This window comes from Athene noctua, chromosome 23 (assembly GCF_965140245.1).
Source record: "Athene noctua chromosome 23, bAthNoc1.hap1.1, whole genome shotgun sequence".
Taxonomy (NCBI): Eukaryota; Metazoa; Chordata; class Aves; order Strigiformes; family Strigidae; genus Athene; species Athene noctua.
Window position 1 is genome coordinate 5933226 of NC_134059.1, and position 20494 is coordinate 5953719.

At 64.3% G+C, this 20494-nt stretch overlaps 1 protein-coding gene across 9 annotated transcripts in view; it reads right to left on the reverse strand.

Annotated features, from left to right (window-relative positions):
• PLEKHA6 (pleckstrin homology domain containing A6) overlaps positions 1-19319 on the reverse strand; it is a 46958-nt gene extending 27639 nt beyond the window's left edge. For 8 of the 9 annotated variants that reach the window (XM_074925254.1, XM_074925260.1, XM_074925258.1 and 5 more), the window contains exon 1: positions 19209-19319. The gene's annotated coding sequence lies outside the window, so the exon portion shown is untranslated. Of the gene's footprint in view, positions 1-7523; positions 7599-19208 lie in introns of those variants that run through there. The other variant, XM_074925252.1, reaches the window with a different exon arrangement.
• Positions 19320-20494: the final 1175 nt, after the last annotated feature.

Genomic DNA, 20494 nt, shown 5'->3' on the forward strand with positions numbered 1-20494 from the left:
GGGTGGTGGCCCCCAAACAGGGACATCCCGGCCAGCCGGAATTTGTGGGAAAGGAGAGTGGGAGAAGCCGCCGTTGTCCTCGGCAGGGCAGAGCGGGACGGCGGGGAGCAGGGGGAAGTCAGGGGATTTCCAGAGAACAAAGCGGCTGCTGGCAGCCAGCACTGCTGGCGGCGGGGAGGGCGAGTCCCCCGCTCCAGCTCCAGCTGGGGTCAGGGAAAAAGCACAAAAAGCACCGGGAGTTTGTGTTTTATCTCCCTGGCAACCCCGGCTCCATCACAGGCATGACCCAAGGGGCGGCCTGGCCAAAAAGGCACAGCTGCAGGAGATGGAGAGTTTGGGGCTGGCACAGCAGCATCCCATATGCATGGGGTGACATCTGGGGAGTGTCACAGCCAGCGATGGGTGGTCCAGGATCCAGGGCAGAGCAGGTGACAGGCCATGCCCTGGCAGCACTGAGTGCTTTAACCATGTCACTCCGTCATCCCTTCTTGGGGACAGAGCCCAAACCCCACGTGCAGGGGGTTGGAGACTCCTCGAGCCACCATGCCCACGGGGGACAAGGCAGCCCCACGGTAGCCAGCCACTCTCTGGCAGCATCACTGGCTGAGCATCCTTCCCCACCCGCAGGGTGACCGGGGAGTGGATCCCCCAGGGGAGGAGCAGGGATGAAATCAGTCATGGACGGATGTAACTGCAGACTGTGGGACTTGGAGAGGAGGGGAGGGTCGGGGGCAGCTGCCGGCACACGGAACCAGACCACGGCGGACACCGAGGGGCACAGGGCACCAGCACAGCAGACATGAGACCTCAAAAGTGTTTATCGGATCAGGATGCAACCCTCCAGCCTCACCCCCCACACTCTAGAGCCTCCTACAAATCTGGAACCGCTGCGGGGCTGCAGACTTCCCCCCCCTTCACCCAGGGATGGGACTGCGGGGGCCGGGGCAGCAGGGCCACGGCTCGTGGCTGGGCTCAGTGCTGCTACCGAAACCCAGCTGGGGGGTACAGAGGTGCCTGGGCAGCTGTGACACCCCTGCCAAAGGTGATCCACGAACGCAGCCTCTGAGCCACAGAGCTGGACTCAGACCTGGAGGCTTTAAACCTCTCACTAAGCTCTTTAAGAAACCACTTCCAGCGGGCAGAAATACCTGTCCTAAGCAATCGTTGGTCCGAGGCATCAAAACAAACCCGGGCCCAGCCCCTCCCCAGCCAGGTCAGGTCAGGAGCCGGGATTATGGCAGCAGTGCTGGGGAAATCCTGCTGGGACAAATCCTCAGCACCCGCTTAACCCCTCGCACACGACAGTCACACCGGGATCCTGATGGCGACGGGCGCTGCGGTGCCTTCCCTGCTGCTCCCCACACCCGCCAGCCTTCCAGCTGCGCCCGTCACCGCCCCGGCCGCCCTCCCCGGGTCCCCGGTTGCTCTTGGCCACCACCGGGCACCAGCCGCAGACAATGGCCCACGTGTGGCACGACCGGGCTCTGTGCCGACGCTTCACACACGCACCCGCGCACGCACTCACCGGTGCCACCGCGCGTCCCCTCTGACCACGCCGTTTGCCAAGCCGGTGGCTCTCCCGCAGCCGGGGTGGATGGTTTTCTTCCAAGCCCATGGAGACCATCATTGGTATCAATCATTAACAGCCACGGCAGCTGCCGGCGGCCTTAACCCCCTCGGCACCGCGCCGCTGCGGGACCAGCACGGGAAGCATCCTCTGCTCATGCTGGAAGCCCCTTTAACAGCATGGCAGGCCGCTGCAGCCCAACGCGCGGGGGATGCAAAAGGGTTTCCAAGGGGCTCCGCACCCCCCATGGACTCACGGCTGTTCCCCCAGCATCACCCCTCTGTGCTCCCCAAAGCGCCTCCTCGGCAGCATGGGCCCCCGGCTGCCCCGAGGGCTGTATCCTGCTCTTCATCCAGCTGAGACGTGAGCAGCTCAGCCACGGGAAAGCCCCCGGCCCCCTCATCCTTGGGGGTCAGACCCACAGCCCTCTGCCCCCTGAGGAGTGGGGCAGCACAGTGGGGCAGGGGGCTGCTCCCCCGCCCCAGGATGCAGGAGGCACGTCCATCCCCTCCTTGCCGGGGGAGCCACGGCAGGATGGAATCTCTCAGCTCAGGGGTCCCGGAGCTCTCCCTTCCCGCTGCTTTTCCAAGGAACATCAATGGCTGTAACTTTATCCGAGCGTGTTTACAACTCAGCCGCAGCTCTTGGCTCCCTTGGCTGTGCCGTGGGCCAGCTCAGCTCCCAGGGCTGCCGCTCGGCCAGCACACGGTGCTGCCAGGGTCCCCCACACATCGCGGTGCCCATGGGGATCCCCGCCACGGAGAGGGGGCACCGGCACTCGGAGCTGCAGGGGGAGCACAGGGGCTGTTCTGTGTCTCAGCTCTGGGAAGCGGGTGGACAAATGTCCCTGTCCCCCCTCCCCTGGCACTGGCTGCGTTACCCAACCTGCGAAGGGGTTGAATGATTAACCTCCAGCTGCGCCATCGCCAGAAGGGCCCTGCTCTGTCCACGCAGCACAGTGGCACCTGGGGAGTGAACCCCTGTGCCCCCCAGCCCCAAGCCCAGCCACAGCATCAGCCCCCACTGCCCCAGCACCATCCCATGGCAGGACCCGGAGCAGGGACACGTCCGGCTCAGCCAGCCCGGAGCAGCCGCCACGTCCCCCCACAAATGCAGACATGGCTCAGCCCCATCCCAGCTCCTGTGGGTCTGGGGGTACTCACAGTGCGTGGCACCCCGCTGGACACCGACATGCAACGGATTTCGCTTTCTCCAGCCCCGGCCGCAGCCCCGGGGGTGTCCGGGCTGTGAACGCTCATAAATAGCTTTGGACAAACATCTGCACGGCAACACCCCGCGTAGGCTGGAAGCGGAGGGCTGCTGTGGGGATGGTTTTAATCATGATATAAGACCATCAAATGGCTAAAAAAACCACAGACAGGAATGAGCTGTTAAATAAGTGCAGACACAGAGGCTGATAAGACCCACCGGCAGCGGGGCTGGGCTGGGCTCCCCATGCCCGGCATGTGCCCAGCCCCTTTGCATCCAGGCACGGCCTTTGCATCTCCCACTCCCCGCGCACCCCCATGGGACACGGAGCCACAAGCTCTGTGCAAACACCCCGAGTTGGGAGCACTTGGGAGGGCTCGGGGCCCAGAGCAGGGTGCTGAAATTAAGTGTCCCCCTGCCCCCAGGAGCGACCCTTGGGTGCTGCTAGTCCCACTCGGATCTGAGCCCACTGGGACACGGAGCAGGGTGAGCCCCAGCCTGGGCTCAATCAGCCACGGCAGGTTGTGCCGCTCCCTGTAGAGGCTCTTGATTGTTTTTGTCTAAATTACCAATTTTCCGCTGTCGGATCTCCCACAGGCAGCTCTCACTCGAGCGCTTTAACAAACGGGTGCGCTCATACGGATGAAAAACAGTCATAAATGCAGCACCCCGGGGTGCGGGGAGCGTGACACGGCGCCTTGCTCTGCCAACACCAACCCCACCAGCCTGCGTGGCCTCTCCGCCGCGGTGGGACCCTGGCAGAGGCTGCCGGCACACGCTTCCCGCGGGAATTCGGGTTCGGGGAGGCTCTGGGTTTGGGGATTGTGGCAGCCCTGGCTCTGCCCCAGCTCACGAGCTTCACCGTGCCGCTGCCAGCCCTCTCCAAGTGACTCATCGGCTGCTCCGCGTCCCGACCTCCCGTAGTCAAGTCCCGACGCATTCGGCACATTCCTGGCATAGCCGGCTGTGCCGTGCCGGCACGGAGCCCCACACCTGCCGGAGCAGCGAGGCTGGGGGGACGCCAGCAGCCCGCTGCCTTCTCTGCAAAGAGGCTCATGCACCCCGGGGCTCTGTCATGGTTTGGTGGCCACGGCGGTCCAGCACGGCCACGTGTTCCTGTGGTGATTTAGCTTTGGGCAGGAGCGGCTCAGCTCTGCCTGCCGTGGTGTTGTCACCGCGGGCAGCCTGTCACCCTCCCCAGCAGCACAACCACCGTCCCAGTTGCCTTCCTTGTGCGATGCTGCGCTTCCCCTACATGGGCATGGGTGTGATGGCAGTATATGGGGAAACTCTCCATTTTTAGATCTGGTCCTGTACCTTCGCAGGCCTCGGAACAGCTTGTAACCGAGCTGTGACGCAACAGCACACACATCTCAGTTGTGCAAGTGCATTGCACCAAATAGCTCCCAAGGACGGGGTAAGCGCTGGCTCCGGGCAGCTCGGGGCTGGATGAGGGTCTCCAACCCCCATGTCCCACAGCCCCAGAGAGCAGCCCATGATCACGGCGTGAGTGCAATGTGCGGAGCAGCCAGAAGTGCTCCCAAATGCCCGGGAAGAGCCACCACAGCGAGGATCTGCCATGGCCGGGAGCAGAGCCTGGCACTCGCAGATGCCTCCGGCTCCTCCTGGCCCCAGTGCCGACAGCCCCCAGCCCCGGAGCCGCCCGGGCATGCGCCCACACCGCCGGCCTCCATGTACAAACAGAGCAGGAACCAAAGGTCCCCCAAACCGGGAGGTTTGTTCTTAAGCAAACAGACCAAACCAAACACGCGCAGGCCCTCCCCGGATGCCAGGCACAGGCTCGGGATCCGCTGACTTTGCCGAGCTTGCCTCCGCCTGCGTCCTGGCGTGGAGCATCCCTGGGGGGGGAAGCACAGCCAACCCCCCGCGTGCTGTGCTGGGTGACACAGCCAGAACGGGTTTCCAAAGACAGAGATAAATCAGCGTGTCAGGGCTCTCTGCACCAAACCCCAGCAGCCCCGTAAACCACAGCTCTGCACCGGGACGTGGGTGCTGGGGAGTTGGGTGCTCCCTGCGGCCCTGGGGATCTGTCTCCAGCACAGCCCCCAGTGGGCAGGTCAGGCTGGACACCCTCTGGTTCCTCTTAACACTCACCAAGAGCTTGGCTATCTGCAGGTGCTCGCCATATCGAGCCATTAGCCTCCTCCACTGGCCACTGAACGCTCAGCCTGGCCATTAGCACCAGGACGGGCGCAGCGATGTCCTCGCTGCCCTCGGATGGGACGGCCCCGATTTTATTGCTATCTCCAGCCCACCACACCCTGGCGTGGCAGAGCCGTGGCCAGGGCAGTCGGGCACAGCTTCCTGGTGAATCACTGGTGGCTCTCAGCTTCCCAACAGTGTCCTAATTAGTCCACGCAGCCAACAACAGCCCCGAGGTGCAGCTGAAAGGGAAAAGCAAGAAATCTCCTGGGGGGAAAAGCAGAGGGAGTTGCAAACCTTCCACACCCACCAGACCGGACCCCTCGGAGTCTGTTGGGGTGGTGCAGAGCCAGCGCGGGGACAGGGCACGCCTCTGTGCCAGCAAACAGCCCTCGTCTTGTTCCTCGTCCCCCTCCCCACAGCCACCTCCGCAACGGTGCAAACGCCGCGGGCGAGTTTAGTAGCGCGGCGCCGGCTCTGCAGAACGAGATCTTCCCCTGAATGAAGTTTAGTCACCGTGGGATGTTTCCAATTGGAAATCAGGACAGTTCCAGGCTGAACGCACGCCAGCTTTCCACTTCTCAGAAATCCCATTTGCAAGCAAGCCTGTTGCCAGTTCCCCCCTTCTCCTCCAGCATCACGTAAATAAACGCCGCCCCAGCACTCCCTCCGCCCCGGCGGGGAGATGCTGCCTCCGGCCCCAGCCCCACGTCCCCGGCCGTGCCCGGGGAGGGAAGCTGGTGGGACAGGAGTCGCTGAGCCGGGCTGGCGCTGGAGCTGGGCCAGTCCCAGCCCTGTGAGGGCTCTTGGCTATGCCGTTGCCGGCGGCGGTGCAGCCTGGATGAGCCTTTCACCGACTCTCCTGCCCGCAGCTTCCCCCCGAGGATGCTCAAAGGCAGCCGGGGCTGGGGACCTGCATCAGGTTTAGTTGAGAGGAGCAAGCACGGTGGCTGCCCTCTACAAGGAACTGGTTTGCTTGGCACTGGGAAGAGCCGGAGGCTTGTGCTGAGCTTCTGGAGGGCAGAGATGGGCCAGTACATGTGGGAAGAACACTTGGGTGCCAGAGAGGTGGGAGATCCCTTCACCAGGTGCCTGCAGCATGGTGGCTCCTGCTTTCCTGGGGGTTTGGGGCAGGGGAGGATGTTCCACACACATGGAGAGCAGGGTCCCCAGCCCAATCTGGTCCAGAAATCACTGGGAATCCAGGGAACGGACAAGGGAACGTGAGCACAAACCTCAGTTCCTTAGGAAACCAGTAAGTGGAAAAAAGCCAGCCATGTACTTGACTCTCCCTGATGCGTTCTCCCTCCCGTGTCTCCCTGCCCCAGCAGGATGGAGCAGGCACTGCGTGGGGACTGCAGAGGCGACATCCCAGCTCTGCGCCACGCTGGGCATCGCCAGAAGCTGCTCAAGGTCCCTCCTTGTCACAAAATTAATTAGTGACCCTGCGGCACTGGGATGGAGTGAAGGACATGCTGCCGGGAGGAAGAAGCGCTTTGTTCCAGACCAGGGCCTGGTTCTTCACCCACCATTGCTGGAGGAACAGGGGAGGAAGGAGCAGGATGGTGCCAGGATCAGGCTCAGCTACAAACCCACCACCCTGCCAGTGCCAGAGAGCAGCAGGGAGATCGCTCCCATCTCCCAGGCATCCCCGTGGATGGCTGGAAGCAATGGGATGGAAACCGCAGCCATCCTGTGCTGCAGAGCAGGGCAGACCTGCAGCAGCCTCACGCTGCTGCCAGCTGCTGAACAGGGGCCACAGCACCCACCGCTGCCCAGTGCTGGAGCATCCTCCAGTGCTCGCAGGGTGCTGGGTGTTTCTCCCGGCTGCTCTGCGAGATGGCGGTGGCTCGGCGGGAGGGTGTGGGGAAAAAGGGACTTTTCCAGGCTCTGGGAAAGGATGGCAGGGTACAGCAGAGGGCACGGCAGGGCACGGCAGAGGGTTGCTTTAAAAAAGCCTTTCTGAAAACATCCCTTTAAACAGAACCAAGCAGGCAATGCCGCTGAGTCTCTCCCCCAGGAGGAGAGGTGATTTTAAGCAGCACTTCCAGGAGATCGCAGCATTATTCCCCAGTCAGCTCAGCTAAGGGCAGGGACGGCAGCTCCCCCAGGCTTCCGAGCCAGCCCATGGCACAGGGCAGGATCCCACCCCGTGTCCTGGCTGGAAGCGGAGCCGTGTGTGTACCCGCTCGGGTGCCTCTGCCCCACTCCCAGCTCTGCCAGCCTTATCGTGCTGCCACACCTTCCATTTAGCTCCCTACGAGGAGTTTAACCCCTGAGAGAGTGCAGCCCGGCTTTCCCGCGCGCCATGCCCGTGCCTGTGCCCGGTGGGACATGCTGCAAATGTCACCACCATGCTGATGCCCACCAGCCACCCTGCCCACGAGCCTTGGCCCCGTGAGCGGCTCTGTAGCCACCCTCCAGCAAAGCCCAACTCGTTGGCTGCCCCAGCGCAGCGTGAATCCCTCCAGCACCTCCATCCCTTTTGCTTCAGCCCTTGGGGCTCTTCCTCCATCCCCCTGGTCCCCTCCTTACACCCCGCCACCGGTTGGGCTAGGAGGACAGAGCAACTGGCTCAGCCTACCTGCTCGTCGGGTGCTGCCGGGGCCGTGGGGAGGGCGGTGGGCTCGGTGCCAAGGTGGGGAGTCCCCCGGGGTTGGTGGGGATGGGGGAGAAGCGTCGGTCGCCTCCGAGAGCCGCCACGTCCGAGCGTGGCAGGGACGGGCCCCGGCTGATAAGCGAGGTCTGAAATCTGAAACTGGAGGTTGGCTCCTTCCTATATAAACAGGCGCTCGCACACACACACACCCCGTGCGCGCCGGCTCTCACGCCACTCCCGCTGCTCCCGGCCACGCCACGCACCCGCCAGCCCTCCGCCAGGGACGGCCACGGGCCCAGCTGGTGGCCACTGCTGCCTGAGCCTCCCGCCACCAGTCCTGGCCCTGAACGCACTGGTACCAGCTCAAAGCGAAGCTTGATACTGGTTTATGTCATGCTTCAGTTGTATTTTCATGCCCTAGAGAGCTCTGCCACCGGGCAGCGGGAGCAGGCTCCGTGCTTTGGGAGAGGGGTAGGGACCCACCAGTGGGCATCGCCTCCCTGGGTGCTAAAACCAGCAACACGGGAAAAGCAAATAGTGCATTGTTTAACCTCATAAAACAGGTTGGAGGGGCTCAGCACCGTGCTGGATCATCTGACAGGGTACCTGCAGTCATCAAAAATTGCAATCATGGGAAATGTCAGTCGTCCTCGCCCAGCAGTGATGGGCGCCGATGCCACGTGCCCAACCCAGGGTGGCGGGTGCCCATCACCGTCCCTGCCGAGCGGTGCAGGCAGCTGAGCCCCTCCACTCGCCAGGGCCACGGTGGCCACTAGCCAGAGTGCAGCCGTGCCGTGCCACTGAGAGACTTCCTTGCGCCAACGCCGCCACGGCCACACTTCCTCCAGCAGGACGAAACCCTCAAGGAGACACAACCCTGCCCTGTTTTTCCCAGTTCTCCAGGCTCACCTACAGCCCAGAACCGGGGCAGCCACATACCATCAGCAAGGCTGGGCTCCGCGCACGGCTGCTTGCTTCACCCCAGCTCCAGCCCGTGGGGCGAGCGGGGCCGTGCGCTGTGCCCTGCTTGGGGACGTGAGGCCAGTCCTGGGCACTGCCCGTGGGAAAGGGGGGTCCCCAAACTGCTTTGCCAGCTGGGGGTGAAGCCGCTCCGTGGCATGGAGAGGGTCTCGGTGGGCATGTCCAGGAGGACCTCTCCATCGTGCAGCTGCATGCGGCATCCCCGTGCTGGGGAGCTCAGAGATGGGGCAGCTGGTATCTGGGGGCTGCTGGTGATGCGTGAGCACAGCCCGGGGTTCCCTGCGCTCCTGGGGGCTGAATCCAGCCGAGGAGTCTCCTCCATCTGGGGTGCAATAAGCCCCACAGTTCTCTGCGCCAGCTCCCCGCCCCGGTTGCACAAGCGGCCCCCGGGGCGCTGCCGGGCGTCGCACAAACAACAACAGCCTGTTTATGAGCACGAGGGCTGCGGGCAGGGCATCGCCCCAGCTACCTCCCTCCAGAGCTCTTATCGCCCTGCCTGATCCCGGGGGAGGAAGAGTGGGAGACATGCTGATCCCCAGCCTGGTTGCCCGCGGCTCCCCGGGCACCCTCCGCTGTTCATCCCCCCCGGGGCAGGGCAGGGCCACCAGCTGCCCCCCCTGAGCCCCCACCGTAACGCTGCCACGGGGCAGGGCACGAGGACCCTTCCCAGTACAGGCACCGGCACCATGGGTCCACCCCGTGCAGCTCCCTGACCCCCAGCATCTTGCAAAGGTACTTTGGAAGAGCAAATTTGCCTTCGGAGAGGCAGGATTGACGGGGTATGGGGGGGATGAGATGTCCTCGGGCAGGGATTTCCTCCCCAGGGCCACCCCAAGGGACTTTGACCCCACGAGGGATCCTCCTGCCCTGCCCAGACAGCACCCGCCGTGCACTGCAGGCAGCCCTGGCACCGGGCAGCACCTCCGCACACACATCTCCCCTCTCCCGCTCCTCCAGTACACGCCGGCACGGCCCGGCAGCACCCAGAATCATCTTCTTCCAGCAAACCGTAAATCCCCAGGAATGGAGCAGAGACCACCAGCAAGCTCTGGGGCTCCTGCCAGCACAGACTGAGATTTTGGGGGTTGGAGGGAGAAGCTGGGGGCTCCTCCTCAGGCATTTGAATGCACCACTTCTATTTAAGCAGTTAGATGAACCCACAGTCATCTCCTCAGCCTAAAAAAATTTTTTTTCTGTTTTCCTTTGCTTAAAGAGAAGAAAGGACAGGGTTGAACCTGACACGCTGTTCCCACCCCTGGTTTCTGCACCATCCACTCAACGAAGATGCATCCTCCAGCCGTGCCCCAGCGCCAGGACACGGAGCATCGCTCCCCCCCCCCAACCCCGACAACCCGCGCCTGAACCCAAGGTCCTGCTTATCTACAGCACAAGCATGTCTGGTGATAAGCCCAGGGATAAGATAAGGCCCCCGTGCAGCCTCGCTGCTATCACAGGCCCTTCCTCCAGCACTGCGCCCCAAGGCTGAGGGGTGCTGCACCCCCCAAACATCCCCTCAGCAGACACCCCCCCCCCCCCCCCCGGCACACAGGCAACCTCGCTTTAACGAGCTTTGAAAGACTCGTTAGGTTCACCCACAACAGTTGCTTGTTGTTTCCAAATCAAACAATCCACTTGATTCAGGGGAGAGGGGAAAAATAAAAAAAATAATAATAAAAAAAAACAAAAACAAAAAACAAAACCCACATACTACAGTAAACAATTTGTCTGGGGAAACCTGGCAGCAAAGGTGGGGGGGGGGGGCATGGTGGGGGGAGAGAGAACACAACCCGACTGCATTAGGCTCGCAATAAAAACCGGAATTGCTAATCATTGCTGCTCAGCCGACCTGAAAGAAGAGCTGCCGCCGAGGAAAACAAACCCACAGGACGCGAGAGCAGAGCACGTGGACTTCACCGCGGGCTGGCACACACACCTGAGCCTTCCTCCCATGACTTCTCCTCCTCCTCCTCCTCCTCGCTGCCTCCCGCCGCATCACCCTGCCTGCGCTGCCGGGAACCCGGGGCTGAGCATCCCCCGTGGGGTGAGGCCACATCTCGGGGCAGGAGGATGCAAACCCACCCTGGGAGGGGGGAGAACAGCTCTTGGGGGCCACCCCAAAAGATGGACCCTCCCCTGGGGCCTGTTCATAGCCGGGTCCGTCTCCCTCCCACCCGAACTCAGCGTTACGTGGTGCCTGGGCATGACGAGGGAAGAAAATGGGGTGGATTGGCACGCTCAGTCCCATTCCCAGAATCTACAAAAGGGATCTGCCAGCGCGTGGGCACCCCTACCTCTGGCAGAGCCAGCCTGGCCTTTCAAATAGGAGGACTGAGAGAAAAAAAAGACCAAAACAAACCCCCCTCCACGCATGTTTGCCTCCCAGCATCCGTGCCAAGCTATAAATACCCAGCACTCTCCGTTCCGGCTGCGGGGGGGGGGGGGGACCAGAGCGAAATAGGGAGCAGGAGGAAGGAAACAGGGCAGGAGGGAGGGAGAGGAGCCCCCTTCTCACCCAGCAGCACTGGGGGGGGGGGCGTGGGGTTGGGATGGCTCTTCCCCAGGGGTAACGCGGGAGCTGGGCACAGTGGCCACAGGTTGGACAAGCCACCAGCGGGGACAAGCAGGGGCCAGGCAGAGGAAATCCCCAGAAGGCCCTGGAGGCAGCGGAGCGGGTGCCAGGAGGGAGGGAAAGGCAGCGCTGATAGGAGCCAGGGCAGCCTGCCAGGCTGGCACGGGCACTGCAGCGACACGCCGCCTCCCAGTGCCCCCAGTGCCCCCAGTGCTGGGAGGAGCAGAGCGGGAGGGGGGCAAGCGCAGAGGAGTCCCCTCTATCCGGACACCCTGCCCCAGATCTCCCCATCCCGCTCCCGGGAGGAGCGGAGCTGGCGTGGCCCCCACGGCACCCACCCAAGCACCCAGCGGAGGAGGACGGGGCTCAGGGTGGGGTGGGGGGGAGCTGTGGGGTGCGAGGCCAGGGGCGGGGGAAGCCCTTTTAAGTGCAGCCCCACCGCAGGATTGCTACCTCGTTACAGAGCAATTACAGACTAATTATATGATGGCAACACCCAAAGCCCGATCAGGAAATGGGACTGCTGGGTGCCAGGTCGTGCCCGCGCACACGCTCACACACCCCACGGAACCTCAGGAGCCCTCTGGAGTGGGGACAGGACACGTCAGAGGGAGGCACCTCACCCGAGAGAGGTCACTGCCTCAAATCCCCACGGTGCTGCCTCTGTGCCTCAGTTTCCCCACTTGTGGTTGGGCATCCGGCTCCCAGCCGCTGCCCTGCCTCTCCCCAGAGGCATCGATACAGCCCCGTGCTGGGCTACCCCAGCCCTGCCCTCTGCCTCAGCCCCCCCCCGTGCCCCAAAAGCACCAGCAGTGGCTCTGCCTCCACACAGAGCCCCCCCATCCCACCAGCCCCATCCCGCTGCACTCCCCTGGCCTCAGGCTGGCAGCGGGGTGCTGCCGCCCAGCCCCGGGCCCACAGGACTGGGAGTTGGGGTCCATGCTGCTCCCCTGCCCACCAGCACCCTCCGGGGAGCCACAGCAGCCCTAAGAGCCCACTCCCATGGCTATGGTGGCAACCGGACCGAGGCCACCATGCCACCCCAGGGACAGGGCACCCCAAATCCCCTCTGAGCATGTGCCAGGACGGTTCCCAAGAGCAGGGGAACTTTAACCTCATAAATAACATTCCTGTTGGCCCCCCGCCGGCACAGCCCTTATCTGCAGTGGGCTAGCACAGGCCTGTCCGTGGCCCAGAGAGGCCAACGGCCCTATCGCTGTGCCCAAGGATGCTGGGGAAGGGGACAGCTCGCCGGGAGCACGCAGGGCTGGCGGTCACGGGCACGAGCTGGACTCTCCTCAGCAGCTCCCTGTGCTCTGCCCTGTCACACCTCAGCATCACGAGTCCACCGCGCTGCCAGGGACCCTCGGGGACAACGGGGACATTTTGCCACCAGAGCCCCCGGCGACGGCAGCGGGTACGAGGTCACGTCAATAACAGATTGTGGCTACCACGGGGGGAGACGAGGGGAGGACGGGGACAGGATGCGAAGCAGCAGCGCTGAGGGCTGATGGAGGGCCTGGCATCTCCGGGCACACGGGGAGAGATGGGAAACGGGCTCTTTCCTCCCCTCCGGGAACTCATCACCGCGATTGCAACTGAGTGTTGGAGCCCAGAGGCCCTGGAGTTTGCACGTAGCTCTCGAAACCCTCATCTCCCTGACAAGAGGGAGAGCAGCCGGCAGTCAGAGTCAGAGCTCCGGGCGGCCCCCGCGAAAGGTCACTGCATTTGCACATTCACAAAACATGCATTTTATGGAAAAAAGAAACAAAAAAAAAAAGGAGGGAAAAAAAAAAATCCCACGTTCGCATGGCAAATCTGGCAAACGTGCTCTGCGGGAAGATCAGGACGGCGGAGGAACCACAGCCCGTCCTGCCCCAGTTCTGGGGTCCCCCCAGCACCCCAGCCTTGGCAGGCTGGCACCGTGCAATTGGCTTTAAAATAATCAGACAAAGGCAAAACCCGCAGATTTCTATCTCCTGATTAGCTTTTGTTTTCTGGGCCCTGAGGGTGCAATCGCATTTTCAAATTTTCTGGAAGAATAAAGGCCAGAAAATTGGTTTCTGGGCATCAAGCAGATGGCTGGGGGGCTGGGGCTTTGGGGGACCCCCCTGAGCATCCCCCCCACTGCAAGGGGGTGCAGAGCTGAATCCCCGCCCCACTGCAGGGCCCTGGGGTGTGGGTCCCAGCTGTGGGACCCGAGCAGCCAGCCTGGCCCTGGGGCCGGCTGCGCAGGGGGACAAGTGACAAGCGATGGTGACTCCAGGGACCACGAGGAGGGGGGTGAAAAAGGAGAGCAGGGGCCTGAGCTGCCTCCGGCCGCGCTCGTGACAGGTCGGGGGATGCTAAACCCGCGTGAGCTGCTTTCTCCAGCCTGGCTGGAAACGGGCAGCGCTGTCTCCCACGCACCCTGGCCTCATCCTGCACCCGTCCACTGAGCCCTGAGGAGCACAAAAAGCCACCCCCCACCCCCCCCCCGCCATGGCCAAATCGCACGAGGATTTTCCACTGCTGGAAGTGAATCTCTGCAAGGCCGGAGGGGGATTCACCTCCTGTAGCCGCAGAGAGGGGCAGAGATGCCGGTGCATGAGGGGAGGCTGGGCTGAGCCCCGGGGTGAGTGACAGGCGGTGCTGAACCCACGGCGAGCTGCAGCCGGGCTCACCCTCACCATCCTCACCTGCGCCGGCAAAGCTCTTTAAACCCAGCCAGCTCTGGGCTGTAATTAGCCCTCGCCTGCCGGATCACAGGCACCGCAGCACCCACCCACCGGCTGCGGCTCAGCACCCGCCACAGAAGGGTCCAGGTCCCTCTAAACCCTCCCCAGTGCCCGGGCTGGAGCTGGGGGGTGTGAGCTGCTGGGGGCAATGCCAATGGGATGGAGTTTTTAAGCTGTTCCTCCACAGGCACGCACACCCCATCCTCACCCATCACTGAGCACGATCCCACCGGGGGTCCAGCACCCACCACACCCCCCCACCACTCCAGTGCCCGGCCGGTGCCCCAGGAAGCGGGGAGCACTGGGCTCACCGTGCCGGTTGGTGCAGAACCGGCCAAGCCGGGCTGGGAGGCGGCCGGTGGTGCCGGCGTTGCCAGACTGGTCTTGGCTGTTCTGTCAGGCACAAGCCACCGGGCCACGGCGCATCATCCTCCGGTCTCAGCTGCACCCCCAGAGGCATCTCCCGCTCAGCCCAGCCACAGCGGAGCCCAGTGGTACCAGTAAAGGCAGTCGGCAGCCACACGCCGGTTCCCAACGCGGTGCTGGGGTGGCCGTAGCCGGTGGCCAGTGCGAGGCTCCAGGCCTCGGCGGCCCCGAGCTGCCGGAGCAACCGCGCTGCTGCTGCCGGCGGTGACGTAAAGGAGCCTCAGAGGGGAGAACCGGCTCCCAGTCCCCGGTGACTGCAGGCAGGAGGAGAGGAACAGCCTCTTGCTGCTCCGCAGGCACAGCGGGAGGATGACGGGTGCCAGAGCAGCAGGAGGATGTCACCGAGCAAACCACGGGGACAAATCCCCAGCCCCAGTCCCCAGTTCCAGTCCCCCAGGGGCTGGGGACACCACAAGGATGGGGAGGGATGATGGCAACAGAAGGGCAGCCCAAGCCACCGCGGCGGCCAGATCCTGCCTCCCTGCTCCGAGAACAAAGGGCTGCGAAGGCTCCGGCGGCCACTTCATCACCAGCAGGACTCGGGGCTCAGAGCAGCCGAGCTGCCACCCGAGTCCCGCAGAGCAGGGATGGAAACTCCTCTGCTTTAAATAATTAGAGAAGCATCGAGCGGCTGTTTTGAGACACGTCACGGTGGGGACACGGGGTGCTGGAAGAAAACCCTGAGCTGCCCCGGCCTGGCAGGCTGGAGCAGGGGGCAGGCAGGGAGGGCAGCACCCACGGTGGCCAGGAGAGGGGCCAGTGGGACACATGGCAGGGGCATCACCGACACACACGGAGCAGGGTGTTTGTCGACATGATGCCAGACACACGCAAAAGCTGTCTCATTATCCCCTAATTAGTGCTTTGCCAGCTCCTGCAATTAACACCCATGCAAACGGCTGTTGTTGAGGTAAACAGAGGGTTAGAAGCACCCTAGAGAGCTGGGGGGCCTGGCAGGGTGCAGACCACCCATGGGGATGCACCGAGGAGCTGGTGGCTCCAGTGCTGAGCCCGGCGGGTTCTGACCCACCCCCCTGAGCCCCTCGGCTGCTCCGGGCGAGCCTGCCAGGGCTGGGCACGGCACCCTCAGCCCCGCTGCGAGGGTCCTCTGCACCTTGCAGAGAGCAGCAGGGCAGAAGCAGGACCTTGTGGGGCTGGTGGCACTGCCCAGAGCACCCCAGGGGAGCGGGACATCACCCAGCGTGACGCAGCAGGGAACACCCGTGTTTCAGAGCTCAGCCCGTGAGTCGGGAGCAGCCGGGGTTGGATTCCAGGCTACGGGTCCTGCCTCGGAGGTGGCCAAGCCACACGCCCTCCTGCGCAGCGCACACTGGCGAGGTGTTTAGTCAAAAGTCATCTCCTTTAGAAACATCAAAGGAAAGCAATCGCCCAGGTCTTAAATGGCCTTTCTCCAGCTGACCCAGAAACATGGATCAAGAGCTGTCTCATCCCTTAATTGAGAAGCTGGTGACTCTGAATCTTTATTAAAGAGCTTCAGTGAATTCATAGATTAAGGGCACAACCGGCCACTGCCACCATCCAACCTGATCCCCTGCATACCATGGCCGGGGCAACCTCGCCGCCCGGCTGGGGCAACCTCGCCCCGCAGCCGCTGTGCCCTGGGGAGCCCTCGCCGGGCTCTTTGTGCTGCTGCTGCGGAGTGAAAACCGAAATAAACCCAGAACCGCGCTGGGAGGGCCCCAACCTGCTTGCACAGAAACAATCCTCATTTCTAAGATTTTTTTTTCCAGCTTTGGATGCTGGGAGGAGCAGGCAGGGCTGGAGGGGGGTCGGAACATGTGTGCCCCCCCCTCCCTCCCTCTCTCTCCCTGCAGGTCACCTCTGCCTCCCCATCTGCCCGCCGTCCCACGCCGGGGGATGCTCTGCAGCTGTGCCATGAAATCGGGGGGGGGGGGGGAGTTTGGAGAGGAGGGTGCCAGGGCACAAGGCACCCACCTCCCCGTGGGGCGGTAGGAAGGGGCCACGGAGCCGCTGCTGGAGCTGGGCTTCCCCGGGTGGGTGAGGAGCTGCCAGATCCTGGGGAAAAACAAGGCTAAAGAGGAGACAGCACATTCCTCAATGTACTATTTCTGCCTGCTGCAGATTATCGTGTTTCAAGCTAAGGAAAACAGAAGGGGGGGATGCTACTACAAATGCTTGAGAGAGAGAGAGGAGCTGCTAAGGAGCCGCGCTTTCCCCTCCAGCGAGCAAAAACAGGCCGGAGAAATCCCCAGCGCCGCTGATCCCAGGGGCACAGACGGAGCAGAAAAGAACCCAAGACCCTGCCCGGCTGTGAAAGGTCCAGGCGGCCTCGAGGGGATTAAAGCCCCTCGCTGCCCATCTGCCTTGGTGTTTGTGCCCGACAACGCCAGGCCTGGCCGCAGAGCAGCCGCATGCCCGGGTGTGCACACACACACACACACACACAGATGCACACACACGTGCCCCGTGGCACGGCGAGCCGCAGCGAGCCACGGCGAGCCGCGACTGGCACACAGGGCCATGCAGATGTATCTTACCCGTGGCAAGGAGCAGCCAGGGGTGGCCACGGCCGCCGGTGCCCTCGCAGCAGCCGGCACCGGGTGCAGCCACTTCATCCCGGCAGTACCAGGCGTGGAGCTCACCCTCCTGCCTGCTCCTGCCCGCTCCTGCCCATCCCTCCCTCCTCTCCCCGCCAGCCCAGCCGCTGCTCCCGCCGGTTTCTATGGGAACTCAGCAGGAAAATATAGTTTCCAGTGAGGCTAGCGCTAGCCCGGCAGCCCAAACCCAGTGGCAAGCTGCCCCACCACGGGGTTTGCTGGGGGAAACCCTGCACCTGGCCTTGCCCTCCTGTCCCCTCGCCGCAGCCCCTCTCCCTGAGGGGACAGCCAGGGTGATGGGGTGCTCGGAGCCAGGATGGTGCTGGTGGCCCAGTGCAGCAGGATGGGTGCCACGGCCCCCTGGGCTCCCCAGTATGGGCTGGGGGTGCTGGGGCTGCTCCCTCCAGGGAGACTCTGGCCAAGGCAGCCAGAGACCAGCCAGAGGGGACAGGCTTTGCGCTCACCATGTGATTTTTAGCAGACGCTCAAGAATTTTAATGCCTTGTCTACCCCCTCTCCAGGAGTCCTAATCCTGGCTCTGACTCGCCGAGGGGCTGGTTTAGGGTGGGCGATGGGGCCGGGTGTCCCCCAGTCATGGCTCCTGCCAGGCGGACAGAGGACAGAGCAGGGAAGCCCCATCCTCACCCAGTGGGAATAAAGGGGACAAGAGGGACCGGTGCAGATCGGAGCAGGACAGGAGCTCTCCTTCCCCATCAGGAAACGCCAGCGGGGTGCAGGGGAGGGAGCTGGCGCAGGCACCCACACAGAGCCCGGTATGTGTGCCCGTGGCTGCACACCACAGGATGAGCCATACCGGGAGCGACGGTGCGGGGAGCAGCAGCCCCAGCTCCTGCCCTGCACTCGGCCCCGGGGATGCACAGCGGGATGCAGACGCTCTTGACGTGGAGAAGTGGGAGAAACCAACGGGTGCCGCCGATCGCCGGCGGCAGAGCAACACGCAGCGCCGCAAACAGCCTCTCCTGCCTGGAAGGATGGCTCCCCCCTGCCAATGCCACCCTGGGTCCTGCCGTGACCGGTCCCTGGCGGGCCTGCACCCCCCTCCACACCCCGGGATGGCCACGCACCCCCTTCCCACAGCAGCTTCCTTCTCGCCCCCCTGCTCGCAGGGATTACACAGCCGCTCCAGCAGCCATCTGGAGCAGGGAGCCGGCCCCCTGCACCCAAGGGACCGCGGCTCACGTCACGGGGTGGATGGCGGGGCCAGGCCGCTACAGATTGAACCGCGCACACGGGGCTCGGCCCTCCCATGCCATGCCACGGCCCAGCCCTCGGAGGATGGCAAAGACCCCGCAAAGGGGTGATGGAGGGGCTGGACCTCCCTCTGCAGAGGGGCACCGTGGCCAGAGCTGGGGTCCCCACCGCGTCTGGGGGGAGGATGGACCAGGGCGGCCAGTCCAGCCTCTTCCGCTGGGGTTTAATAGACTCGTGGCGTATTTAACATGCCCCATCATGTGATGAATCAGACCCTGTTCCCTCCGATCTAACAGCGGCGCAACAAAGCTGCGATTGAGCGCTCAGGGTAGCGGCTGCGGCTCGCACGCCGTCTCCGGCACCGCCAGACACCTCGATGCAGGGGGGGGGCCAAGCCAGAACAGCATCTCGCAGGCGACGCGCATCCCGAGGCGGTTCGCCCTTGCTCCCTGTCGAGGAGGGGGAGGTTTGGCTCTCTGTGAACGCGAAGGCAGCGAGACGGGAGCCGCGAAGCCCAGGGAAGCGCTTGGGTCCCTGGGAAGCGCCAGACGACATCTCGGGCTCCATCCATCACAGCCCGTCCTGGCTGTGACCTCAGCAAAGCGCCCAGCCGTGGGGGGACCAGCCCCAGCATGCAGGGTCGGGGGGGGGGGGGCTGGTTCTTCCGAGCCCCCCAGACACCATCATGAAGGTTTGGGGGTGCTGAGCTACGGCCCCTAAAGCCGCATGTCCCCCCCCAAAACCTCAGTGCCACCCGGCTGTGAGAGCCCAGGGGACCCCGACCTGCAGCCGGGGGGGTCCGGGGACAGGAGCCAGGACATAAACACACCGCGGGGACGGCTCAGGGGGTCCCCACTTCTTACCGAAAGCACAGGGGGAGGGGTGGGGGGACGAAGGGGGAAGCCTGGCCCCCAGCCCCTCGGGCAGCCGGGAGGTGCTGGCCCCCAGCGCACCCTGCTCTGGCCATGGGGTGCGCTTAGAGCACCCCGGGGTGGCTGTGACACCCCCCCAGCCTCCCTAAGAAAGCACCCCCTGCACAGCTTCCCCCCCGCACCCCGGCCTTGAGCACATATCCTCGATCGGGGGGGATGCTCTGCCAGCCCCCCCAACCCCGCAGCGCCCGGGAGGAGGAGGAGGAGGAGGAGGCGGCGGAGGAGGAGGAAGGAGCCGCGCTGGGGGTACTCACCGTGCGGGGCGGGCAGCAGCCGGGACCCCCCCCCCATCCCCCGGCTGCCTACGGGTGCAGCATCCTCCCGGCCAGCCCCAGCCCGAGCCGGAGCCGGAGCCGGAGCGGAGCCGGAGCGGAGCCGGAGCTGGGCATGCTCGGGGGCCGCCGAGCGACACGTGATGCCGGGCTGGCACCGAGCACGGCGGGGGGGCCGCGTCTGCCGCCCCCGCCCCGCCGCCCCCCAGCGCTGTGCCCCCGGCAGCACCCGGGGCGGGGGGACCGCACCGCACCCCCCCCCCCCCCCATCACCTGGGGGGAGCCCCACACCGTGCTGCCCCCCCTGCAGCACTTGATGGGGGGGGGGGGGAGCTTGACTATGCTGTCCCGTCCCCCCCCTGCACGCCCCCCTGCATCCCTGGGGGAGCAGCGTGGAGCATGGTGCCAGCCTGCATCGCTGCGTCAGGGGGACAGTCAGGACCAACCCCCCCAACATCCCAGCATCAGGGGGACACCCGGGACTGTGCCCCCCCCAAATCCCAACATCAAGGGGACACCTGTGACCGTGCCCCCCCAACATCCCAGCATCAGGGGGACACCCGGGACTGTGCCCCCCCCAAATCCCAACATCAAGGGGACACCTGTGACCGTGCCCCCCCAACATCCCAGCATCAGGGGGACACCCGGGACTGTGCCCCCCCCAAATCCCAACATCAAGGGGACACCTGTGACCGTGCCCCCCAACATCCCAACATGAGGGGGACACCTAGAACAGTGCCCCCCCCATCCCAACATCAAGGGGACACCTGTGACCGTGCCCCCCTACATCCCAACATCAGCGGGACACCCAGGACCGTGGCCCCCAACATCCCAGCATCAGGGCGACAGCTGGGACCATTCCCCACACACATTCCAGTATCAGGGGCACAGCCGGGACTGTGCCCCCCCTGCCATCCCGGCATCTCTCAGGGCAGGGGAGCCCCTTTGCTCCCAGCCAGGCTCATGGGATGCCCGGCAGCGGGTCAGGCAGCACCCCCAGGCTCTGTACCCCTGCGGGGGGGTGCAGCACACAAAGGACAAGCAGCAAAAACACCTCAACAGCCCCAGTTTGTTCTCTGGAGCACAAAAGCCACCGCTGGGTCCCCTGGGCCGAGCCGAGGGCCAGCGATGGCTCAAGCAGGGCCAGCAGGCCCCTTCCCCAGCCCTGGCCCGGTGGCCGGGTGACTCCCGGGCTGCAGCCGGGCGCTCGCCGAGGCGCTGGGGAGCTGCAAACTCCAGCCCTACAGGGATGGCACCGTGCCCTGATC